Source organism: Dama dama, chromosome X (assembly GCF_033118175.1).
Source record: "Dama dama isolate Ldn47 chromosome X, ASM3311817v1, whole genome shotgun sequence".
In the NCBI taxonomy this organism is placed as follows: Eukaryota; Metazoa; Chordata; class Mammalia; order Artiodactyla; family Cervidae; genus Dama; species Dama dama.
This window is the reverse complement of record NC_083714.1, coordinates 90,139,627-90,149,465: the sequence shown is the minus strand read 5'-3', so window position 1 is coordinate 90,149,465 and position 9,839 is coordinate 90,139,627. Positions and strand designations below refer to the sequence as shown.

At 47.9% G+C, this 9,839-nt stretch overlaps 1 pseudogene; it reads left to right on the top strand.

Moving 5' to 3' along the window:
* The first annotated feature begins 6,264 nt into the window (after positions 1-6,264).
* Positions 6,265-9,839, top strand: LOC133052761 (uncharacterized protein CXorf49 homolog; annotated as a pseudogene).

Below are 9,839 nucleotides of genomic sequence, written 5' to 3'. Positions count from 1 at the left end.
CCAGTTCTAACTGTTGTTTCTTCATCTAAATACACATTTCTCGGGAGGCAGGTACGGTGGTAAGGTATTACCATCTCTTTAAGAATTTTCCAATTAAACAGAAGTAGGTGTTTTTCTGGAATTCTCTTGCTTTTTCTATGATCCAATGAACTTTGGAAATATGATGTCTGGTTCCTCTGCCTTTTCTAAATCCAGCTTGAACACCTGGAAGTTCTCATTTGTGTACCATTGAAGCCTCGCTTTGAGAATTTTGAGCATTATTTTGTGAATGTGTGAGCTGAGTGCAATTGTGCAGTAGTTTAAACATTCTTTGGCATCCTTTCTTTGGGACTGGAATGAAAAGAAAACATACTTGTACATAGATTATATGATTCTCAAACATGTAGTGGGGCTGACTGCTGTGTGAGTGTGTGTGTGTACTTTAATTGATTTTATTTCATCAAGTCTCCTTTTGATCATTAATCTTTCAATAGAAAGCATTAGGTGATCAAGTATTTCATCTCTCAATTGGTTCTTCACTTGCCCTGGGTCCACCATGTCCCTCCATGTTGGGTCCTAGGCCCAGCTCTCTGTTTCCTTTTAGAGGGTGGTAATAATTAAGATGACCTGAGCCACAGTCAGCTCCCGATCTTGTTTTTGCTGACTGTATAGAACTTATCCATCTTTGGCTGCAAAGAATATAATCAATCTGACTTCGGTGTTGACCATCTGGTGATGTTCATGTGTAGAATCTTCTCTTGTGTTGTTGGAAGAGGATGTTTGCTATGACCAGTGTGTTCTCTTGGCAGAACTCTATTAGCCTTTGCCCTGCTTCATTCCGTACTCCAAGGCCAAATTTGCCTGTTACTCCAGGTGTTTCTTGACTTCCTACTTTTGCATTCCAGTCCCCTATAATGAAAAGGACATCTTTTTGGGGGTGTTAGTTCTAAAAGGTCTTGTAGGTCTTCATAGAACCGTTCAACTTCAGCTCCTTCAGCATTACTGGTTGGGGAACAGGCTTGGATTACTGTGATATTGAATGGTTTGCCTTGAAAAACAAACAGAGATCATTCTGTCGTTTTTGAGATTGCATCCAAGTACTGCATTTCGGACTCTTTTGCTGACTATGATGGCTACTCCATTTCTTCTAAGGGATTCCTGCCCACAGTAGTAGATATAATGGTCATCTGAGTTAAATTCACCCATTCCAGTCCATTTTAGTTCGCTGATTCCTAGAATGTCAACACTCACTCTTGCCATCTCCTGTTTGAACACTTCCAATTTGCCTTGATTCATGGACCTAACATTCCAGGTTCCTATGCAATCTTGCTTTTTACAGCATCAGACCTTGACTGTATCACCAGTCCCATCCACAACTGGGTATTGTTTTTGCTTTGGCTCCATCCCTTCATTCTTTCTGGTGTTATTTCTCCACTGATCTCCAGTAGCATATTGGGCACCTACCGACCTGGGGAGTTCCTCTTTCAGTATCCTATCATTTTGCCTTCTCATACTGTTCATGGGGTTCTCAAGGCAAGAATACTGAAGTGGTTTGCCATTCCCTTCTCCAGTGGACCACATTCTGTCAGACCTCTCCACCATGACCCGACAGTCAGCAAAAACAAGACCGGGAGCTGACTGTGGCTCAGATCATGAACTCCTTATTGCCAAATTCAGACTTTAACTGAGAAAGTAGGGATAACCACTAGACCATTCAGGTATGACCTAAATCAAATCCCTTATGAATATACAGTGGAAGTGAGAAATAGATTTAAGGGACTAGATCTGATAGACAGATAGTCTGATGAACTATGGATGGAGGTTCGTGACATTGTTTTATGAGACAGGGATCAAGACCATCCCCATGGAAAAGAAATGTAAAAAGGCAAAATGGTTGTCTGAGGAGACCTTACAAATAGCTGTGAAATGAAGAGAAGCGAAAAGCAAAGGAAAAAAGGAAAGATATTCCCATTTGAATGCAGAGTTCCAAAGAATAGCTGGGAGAGATAAGAAAGCCTTCCTCGGTGATCAGTGCAAAGAAATAGAGGAAAACAGCAGAATGGGAAAGACTAGAGATCTCTTCAAGAAAATTACAGATACCAAGGGAACATTTCATGCAAAAATGGGCTCAATAAAGGGCAGAAATTGTATGGGCCCAACAGAAGCAGAAGATATTAAGAAGTGGTGGCAAGAATACACAGAAGAACTGTATAAAAAAGATCTTCACCACCCAGATAATCACAGTGGTGTGATCACTCACCTAGAGCCAGACATCCTGGAATGTGAAGTGAAGTGGGCCTTAGAAAGCATCACTACGAACAAAGCTAATGGAGGTGATGGAATTCCAGTTGAGCTATTTCAAATCCTAAAAGATGATGCTGTGAAAGTGCTGCACTCAATATGCCAGCAAATCTGGAAAACTCAGCAGTGGCCACAGGACTGGAAAAGGTCCGTTTTCATTCCAATCCCTAAGAAAGGCAATCCCAAAGAATGCTCAAACTACTGCACAATTGCATTCATCTCACACGCTAGTAAGGTAATGCTCAAAATTCTCCAAGCCAGGCTTCAGCAATATGTGAACTGAGAACTTCCAGATGTTCAAGCTGGTTTTAGAAAAGGCAGAGGAACCAGAGATCAAGTTGCCAATATCCGCTGGATCATCAAAAAAGCAAGAGAACTCCAGAAAAACATCTATTTCTGCTTTATTGACTACGCCAAAGCCTTCGACTGTGTGGATCACAATATACTGTGGGAAATTCTGAAGGAGATAGGAATACCAGGCCACCTGACCTGCCTCTTGAGAAACCTGTATACAGGTCAGGAAGCAACAGTTAGAACTGGACATGGAACAACAGACTGGTTCCAAATAGGAAAAGGAGTACATCAAGATTATATATTGTCACGCTGCTTATTTAACTTATATGAAGAGTACATCATAAGAAACGCTGGGCTGGAAGAAGCACAAGCTGGAATCAAGATTGCCAGGAGAAATATCAATAACCTCAGATCTGCAGATGACACCACCCTTATGGCAGAAAGTGAAGAGGAACTAAAAAGTCTCTTGATGAAAGTGAAAGAGGAGAGTGAAAAAGTTGGCTTAAAGCTTAACATTCAGAAAACTAAGATCATGGCGTCTGGTCCCATCGCTTCATGGGAAATATGGGGAGACAGTGGAAACAGTGTCAGACTTTATTTTTTTGAACTCCAAAATCACTGCAGATGGTGACTGCAGCCATGAAATTAAAAGATGCTTACTCCTTGGAAGGAAAAATATGACCAACCTAGATAGCATATTAAAAAGCAGAGACATTAGTTTGCCATCCAAGTTCCATCTGGTGAAGGCTATGGTTTTTCCAGTGGTCATGTGTGGATGTGAGAGTTGGACTGTGAAGAAGGCTGAGCACCAAAAAAGTGATGCTTTTGAACTGTGGTGTTGGAGAAGACTCTTGAGAGTCCCTTGGACTGCAAGGAGATCCAACCAGTCCATCCTAAAGGAGATCGGTCCTGGGTGTTCATTGGAAGGACTGATGCTGAAGCTGAAACTCCAATACTTTGGCCATCTTATGTGAGGAGTTGACTCATTGGAAAAGACCCTGATGCTTAGAGGAATTAGGGGCAAGAGGAGAAGGGGATGACAGAGGATGAGATGGCTGGATGGCATCAACGACTAGATGGGCATGAGTTTGAGTAAACTCCAGTAGTTGGTGATGGACAGGGAGGCCTGGCGTGCTGCGATTCATGGGGTCTCAAAGAGACGGACATGACTGAGCGACGGAAATGAACTGAACAGTTAAGTCGCCTGGCAAGGAATAAAAGTCAACTCCAAGTTGTCCAATAGGACTACCCTAATTTTAATACACATGTGCATTACTTTAAAAAGAACTATAGATGTGATCGATAGTTTCAAGTTCTTTAGATATCATTATTTTACTAGGAATAGGTGATACACAGGGCAAAAATCAAGACAATCACTTTATAAGATAAAGTGTAATCTGTAATCAAAGTTGCCAATAAACAGGAGGGTATCATTAGTAAAGATTGAAATCAGTACCCTCTTGAACCAAACCATTTTCCTAGCATTTCCCTTAAACTGGGAAGAGGATCATTCAGAGTAGAAATGTGACTTTTCATATACATCATAAAGGGGGTTGCATTAGAAGACTCATCAGGTATAAAAATACAGCATTCACTATGTAATATTGTATAAGGTCTCCCTTGGGAAGCTGTTAGAATATTGGGGGCCATGCATTCTGCAGGACTGCTTCTCTCATCATGGAAATTTCTGAATTGAGCAAATTAGTGGCTTGGTTACTATCATTAAAGGCTTCCTGGGTGAATTTTGTTAAAGCTTCTATATGAGTAGTGATATCTTCTATTCCAGCTGAAGGAATAAATATTGTGGCCAAATAATCATACCATTGGAGAACTGATTGAACCCAGCATGCCCACATTGAAGGCAGACTGAGAACGGCTGCTTTCAGGGTACCTGTAGGCAACGTTGAGCCTAAAGGAAACCTACTGTACACCTTCCTAACCAACCAGGGGAGATCCAAGGTCAAAACTTTGTTCCATACACCTACTGGATCCAGTTAGGAGCTGTCCAATGTATTTCCCAGCCAATGAAAACCACACTTCAGAACCTGAAACATACATACACTCAAAGGCTATCAAACATTAGATAGGATTCATTTGGGGTTTTAATAAATTTACAAACATGTATCCAACACCATCATCCAGCAACTTGCAGTATGAAGTCAAGGGGATGCTTTTGAAATCGATGATAATGGCCTGATCCATTCTTTTGGACTGCCACACTTGTATCTACTGGATGCTACACCATGTTGCCTTGATTCCTTTGCTTACTGATGAGAATTGGGAGTGTTCTCAGTTTTTCCCATCACAAACACCACTGTGCATGTGTTTCTGTACACTACAAGTACCAGCGTGTTTCTAGATGTACCAGGCAGTGGACTTCCTGGAACAGAGGAAAAATAGCTTTATTATTTTTTTTAAGATTTAAGACCTTTGGCTCAAAGCAGGGACTCTGGAGTCATATTGCTTGGTTTCAATTCTGCCACTGATCTGGATGGGCCAAATGCCCTTGGGCCAGTGGCTGAACCTCTCGGAACCTGTTTCCTCACCTGTAAGAGGCTGGTAATCATTGGTACTATAGTCCTAGGAGCCTCAGAAGGAAGCATTACTGTTTATGTACAGCACTTAGAAGAGTACCAGGCACAGGGGCCCTGCTGTATAAGTTGCTTTTCATAGATTTTGCCAAATTACCTCCAAAATGGATATCTGCAAGACAGTGGTGCACACTGTCACAGGGGTTTGCTTCTAACCTCTCCCACTCTCGGAATGGTTAAGCTCTTGGAAGCTTGTCGTCCTAGAGTGTGAAACCCGATTCATGGTTTTAGTTTACATCTCCAGGATCAGCGGTGGTTAGCATCTTTGCAGGTGTAACTGGACATTGAGACTCTCTATCCTTTGAATTGCCTCAGAGTGGGGAAAGAGCTGAGGGAGTCAGGTCAATCCCAGTCTGTCCCCCAAATCTGACTGCCAAGAACATTTGATGGAAGCGGATGAGGCAGATTGCTTGCAGAACAAAAATAGGATCCCTTTGCCCTCTGGCCACGTATGGAGAATTATGCCGACCACTGATCACTGACTGTGGGATTCCTCTGCCCAGTCTCTCATTGGGTCATAAGGCTTGTGGTGGAAGGGAGGCTGGCAAATGCTTTCAGCACGTTCTAAGTGCCCAGCGTCTCCATTCTGACGTTTCATCCTCACCTCCCAGGAGACCAGGGCCCTCAGGACCCTCCTGCCTCCCGCTCCACCCAGTTTGTACAGAGTCAGGGCTCAGGGCTGTGACTCTAATCAGAAAGGGAAGGCAGGACAGGAGGAGGTGGGATGAGAGGCTTGACAGAGGTACTCATACCATCACCTTCATCCGCCAACTCATCAACTGCCTTGATGACCCTTGGGCTCGGCAGCAAACTGGAGGAGGCCTTTGGCCCCATTGGTTACTCTTTGAGGGGGAGGGCAAACAAGGGCGTGATGGTTGGTAGGAACCAGATCAATAAGGAGGCCATGGCTGGGGCATCCCAGGCTTGCTGAAAGCCTGGGGCAGTTTGCCACAATCTTGTGCATGCGGTGCCTGTGGTGCTTGACCGCTCACTCCAGATGCCGCTGGCCTCACCTTCCGTGATCGCCACTACCACTGCCACCACAACTCGGTTGATAAATCATCGCCACCCCAGGTCCGGGGGCCACCCAGATGGCTACATGAGTTCCCCGAATGATGAGGTGTCAGTTTGGGGAGCGGGTTTCTGCCCAGAGCGCAGGGAGCAGACCTGCGTCCCTCAGGCCAACTCCACAGCCCCGCAGGGACCTGGACTGGGCTCCAAGGTGAGGACACCGCGAGGCGGCGAGGGTGAGGGTGGAGATGAGTACCCAAACCCTGAGGGATTCAACTCAGATTGGGAGGTGCTGGAAGCAGGCTTGGCTCCCTGGCCAACAGCAAAGGGGACGCCCTGCACCTTGCTGACGAGTCGGTGGCGGCCATCCTGCAGCAACTGAGTGACCTGGACATACTGGGCGTCCACAGATACCTGTCCTTGGAGAGCTATGCGATCACCGATGTGTCCTCCTTGTGGGCCGACCTCAAGACGGGTCCCAGCCATCGAGGCACGGTCCCACAGAGATGTGGGGTGGTGGTGCTGGCTGCGGCCCGCCCTCTCCAGGTCGGTGGGGCTGAGGCAGGGCAGGCCTGGGGGAACCCTAAGCGAGGCACTAAGAGTAGGTTGAATGTGGCTGCGGATCGCCAGCGGCCCCCCTTGGAAGGCTCGTTTGGGCTACTGCCTGACTCCGAGTCCTCTGATGAGTTCAGTGAGATAGAGCTGATGAGGGTGAGCATTTATCCCAAAGAAGGAGGCCAAGCCAAGTTCAACAGCCTCAAGGATCCCAGAAACACGCCCAGACACTCGACTGTCTAAGGCAGGGAGAATCTCCTTCTTAACCGGCCAGGCCCGTTCCTGTCCTCTGTTCTGCGAGGATTCACTTCGGTTGTGGAAAGGCAGGACAGGCAGGGCGATGCAGAGTTGAACATCTTCCCACCTAAGAAAATGCAGAGCGAGCTCTGGAGGAAGGGTGGCTGCCTGCAGAGCTACCAGGGAGTACCAGTAGTGGTAACTACTGCAGCTGCCACTACAGGCAGCCTGCTATGCATCACTCCTAGGAAGAAGAGAGACCAGGAGAAGAAATCCCTCGGGGGCGTCTCCAAACCTGCCCTGAGGAGAATCTTCCCTTCCTGGGATCAGCGAACCTCGCCCATTTCCCTGGAACCGGCTCCCTTGCCCCAGTCTCTGGCATTCCGCTGCTTGGGAGGTCCAAGAGGTATCCCTTGGACCCTTTGGGAACCAAAGAGTCCAATAACATGGGTGCTGGAGCAAAATCTGTGGCCAGGAGGGCCCGGGAGGCCGTGTCAGCGATGGTGGTGGTGGGAGAAGACAACGGCCCAAATAGAGACCCAGTCACAAGGGGCCAAGCGAGTAGGCCAGGCCCCTCCTCTCTCCCCACTCTTCTCCCTCCCACCCTCCCCAGGACACACGTCTTCACTCGTGCTCCCTCTGTCCATCCCTCAGGGGTCGTCATTGGGTGCCCCTTGGTCAGTGGGTCATTAGGATGCCAGATTGGGGTCCTTTTACTAGGGACAAATGGTAAAGTAGCACTTTGGGTGTGCTGGGTTCGGTTTTCCACCCTTGGGCTGTTTCCAGTCTCCACGAGGCTGGGACTAGAGAGGAAGGGAGGGCTGGTAGCTTAATTGTGTCAAGGGGACCCCTTAAAAACTTCACAGAGCTTCAGTGTTTAGATGAATGACTTTCCTGAATCCTACTTCTTAGCTGTTCCCTAAACTCTTCTTTCAAGGGGCCCGGGCTTTCTCAGTGCTGCACTGTTGTCCCCCACTCAGCTCTGCCTGCTGGCCTGGGGCCGACTGATGGAGAAAGTGCTAAAGAGATCAGCCTTTCAATTCTCTTCCCATTCCCCTGCCTCAGTCCAGTCCCAAATCATGCCTGCTCACACACACACACACACAGACATAGACATATAAATGCACTGGTACATACATACACACATACATTCACACACACACACACACATCATTAGTCCAGATTGGTGAAAAATCTTTGTTTTAGCTTCCCACTCACTGGGCATGGCCATCTTCTCCGTGGGCACATCATGGAGAACCCAGCAGTGATGACCTCAACATCAGAGACCCCCAAGATCCAGGAAACTCAGAGCCCTTGGCCCTGAACCCGGGAGGAGTCATGCCCAGAGGACCTGAACCCTCAGATGAGTGTCTTGGGTTTTGATATGGGGGGAGGGAACCGGGGGTGAGGGCAGAAACCTCTCTCTCTCTCTCTCCTGGGAGCTCAGCCTTGCTCCTAGGCAGCTTCTTCCATGGGAAACAGGGTGTCAACAGGCCTGGCCCTGGTCCCATCATCCTCTGTGTGGGATTTGTTTGGCAGAGGTAATCAGTGGCAGTGCCCCAGTAGCTGCTCTGGCTGTAAACTTGCAGGTTAATAGCTTTTTCTGTGAAGTGCTCTTCACCCACATTGCTCTCCCAGGTGCTGGCTGTGGCTGCAGCTCTGAGAGGCTCGAACCCAGAACCATAGTCTTTGGGGACCACAGTGGTGAAAATGCTGCCCTTGGGGAACAGGGGAGGCAGGCCCATAGAGAAGGTCTAGCCTGCCAGGCAGAGCAGGGGAGGCTTGTTGCCAGCAGATCGAGGTGCTGCCTCACGTCGCGTTAGAGTCTGGTTGACCCTTTCCACCTCACTAGGAGCCTGGGAAGCTGCATTGTGTGCCCTTTCCCTCTCAGGTGACCAGGAACCACCTGACCATTCCCCAAGACTGGAAAGGAAGCAGCAGCCACCGGGAATGCTGGACTGTCCTTAGGTAATGCTTCCTCTGGCTCTTGAAATGCACACCCAATCCTCATGGTGGAATCTGGTTCCAAGTGCAACTGAAATGTGTGGGCCTCCCCGCCTCGTCCCCATTCCACACCCCTCAGAAGAAGCCCACTCCTGTCCCCTGAGAAAAGTCTTTCCCTTGCCATTTTAGACATCTGGCTTTGGGATGGATGGCCCTGGGGAAAGGAGAAAAGGGAAGCAACGGGAGGGCAGTGTATGTAACCTTTTCTCTTCCTCCCATGTCTACTGGCCTAGTGTCTGGTGCTACAGAGAGAAATGGATGACCTTAAAGAGCAATACAGTATCAGGAACCAGGGACAGAGAGCAGCAGGTTCTTAGTGCAGAAGCTGGATGTGCACTTGGGGTGGGGTGGGGTGGGCTGCAGGTGCAGGGGACCTCGTAGGGATCAGCATTCCTGTGGGGAGGAAAACCTATCAAGCATGTCCCTGGAGCATGCAGTGCATGTTTAGCTGGGTGTGCGGACAAGTAGCAAAGTACTGTGTGGACTGCATGGACACTCTGCCCGACAGATGAGTCCTAGAGAGCTCCTTCTGATAGGACTTGTAGAGATGCCATGTTGATTTTTCCCTTTAACTGCTGCTTGGTGTGGCCTCTAAGGTCCTTGTTAGATTCTTTGTTTATGAGACAATTTTTGAACTTGAGAACTGCTGGCACATTTTGGTTCATTTTAGGAAATAACTCCACATTTAACTCAGGTGGTGGGGAGTGGTCAGGCCCAGAGCTCTTTGCATTGGGGCTAGTGGGGGTGGGTTTCAGGTGGCTCCACACAGGGACAAGGGGACAGGCTTCTATATCCCTCCGTCTGGAGCACCTTCTTATGCCTCTCCCTGTTTCAGCCGTCATGCAGCACCTGGCTGACAAGTTCTAG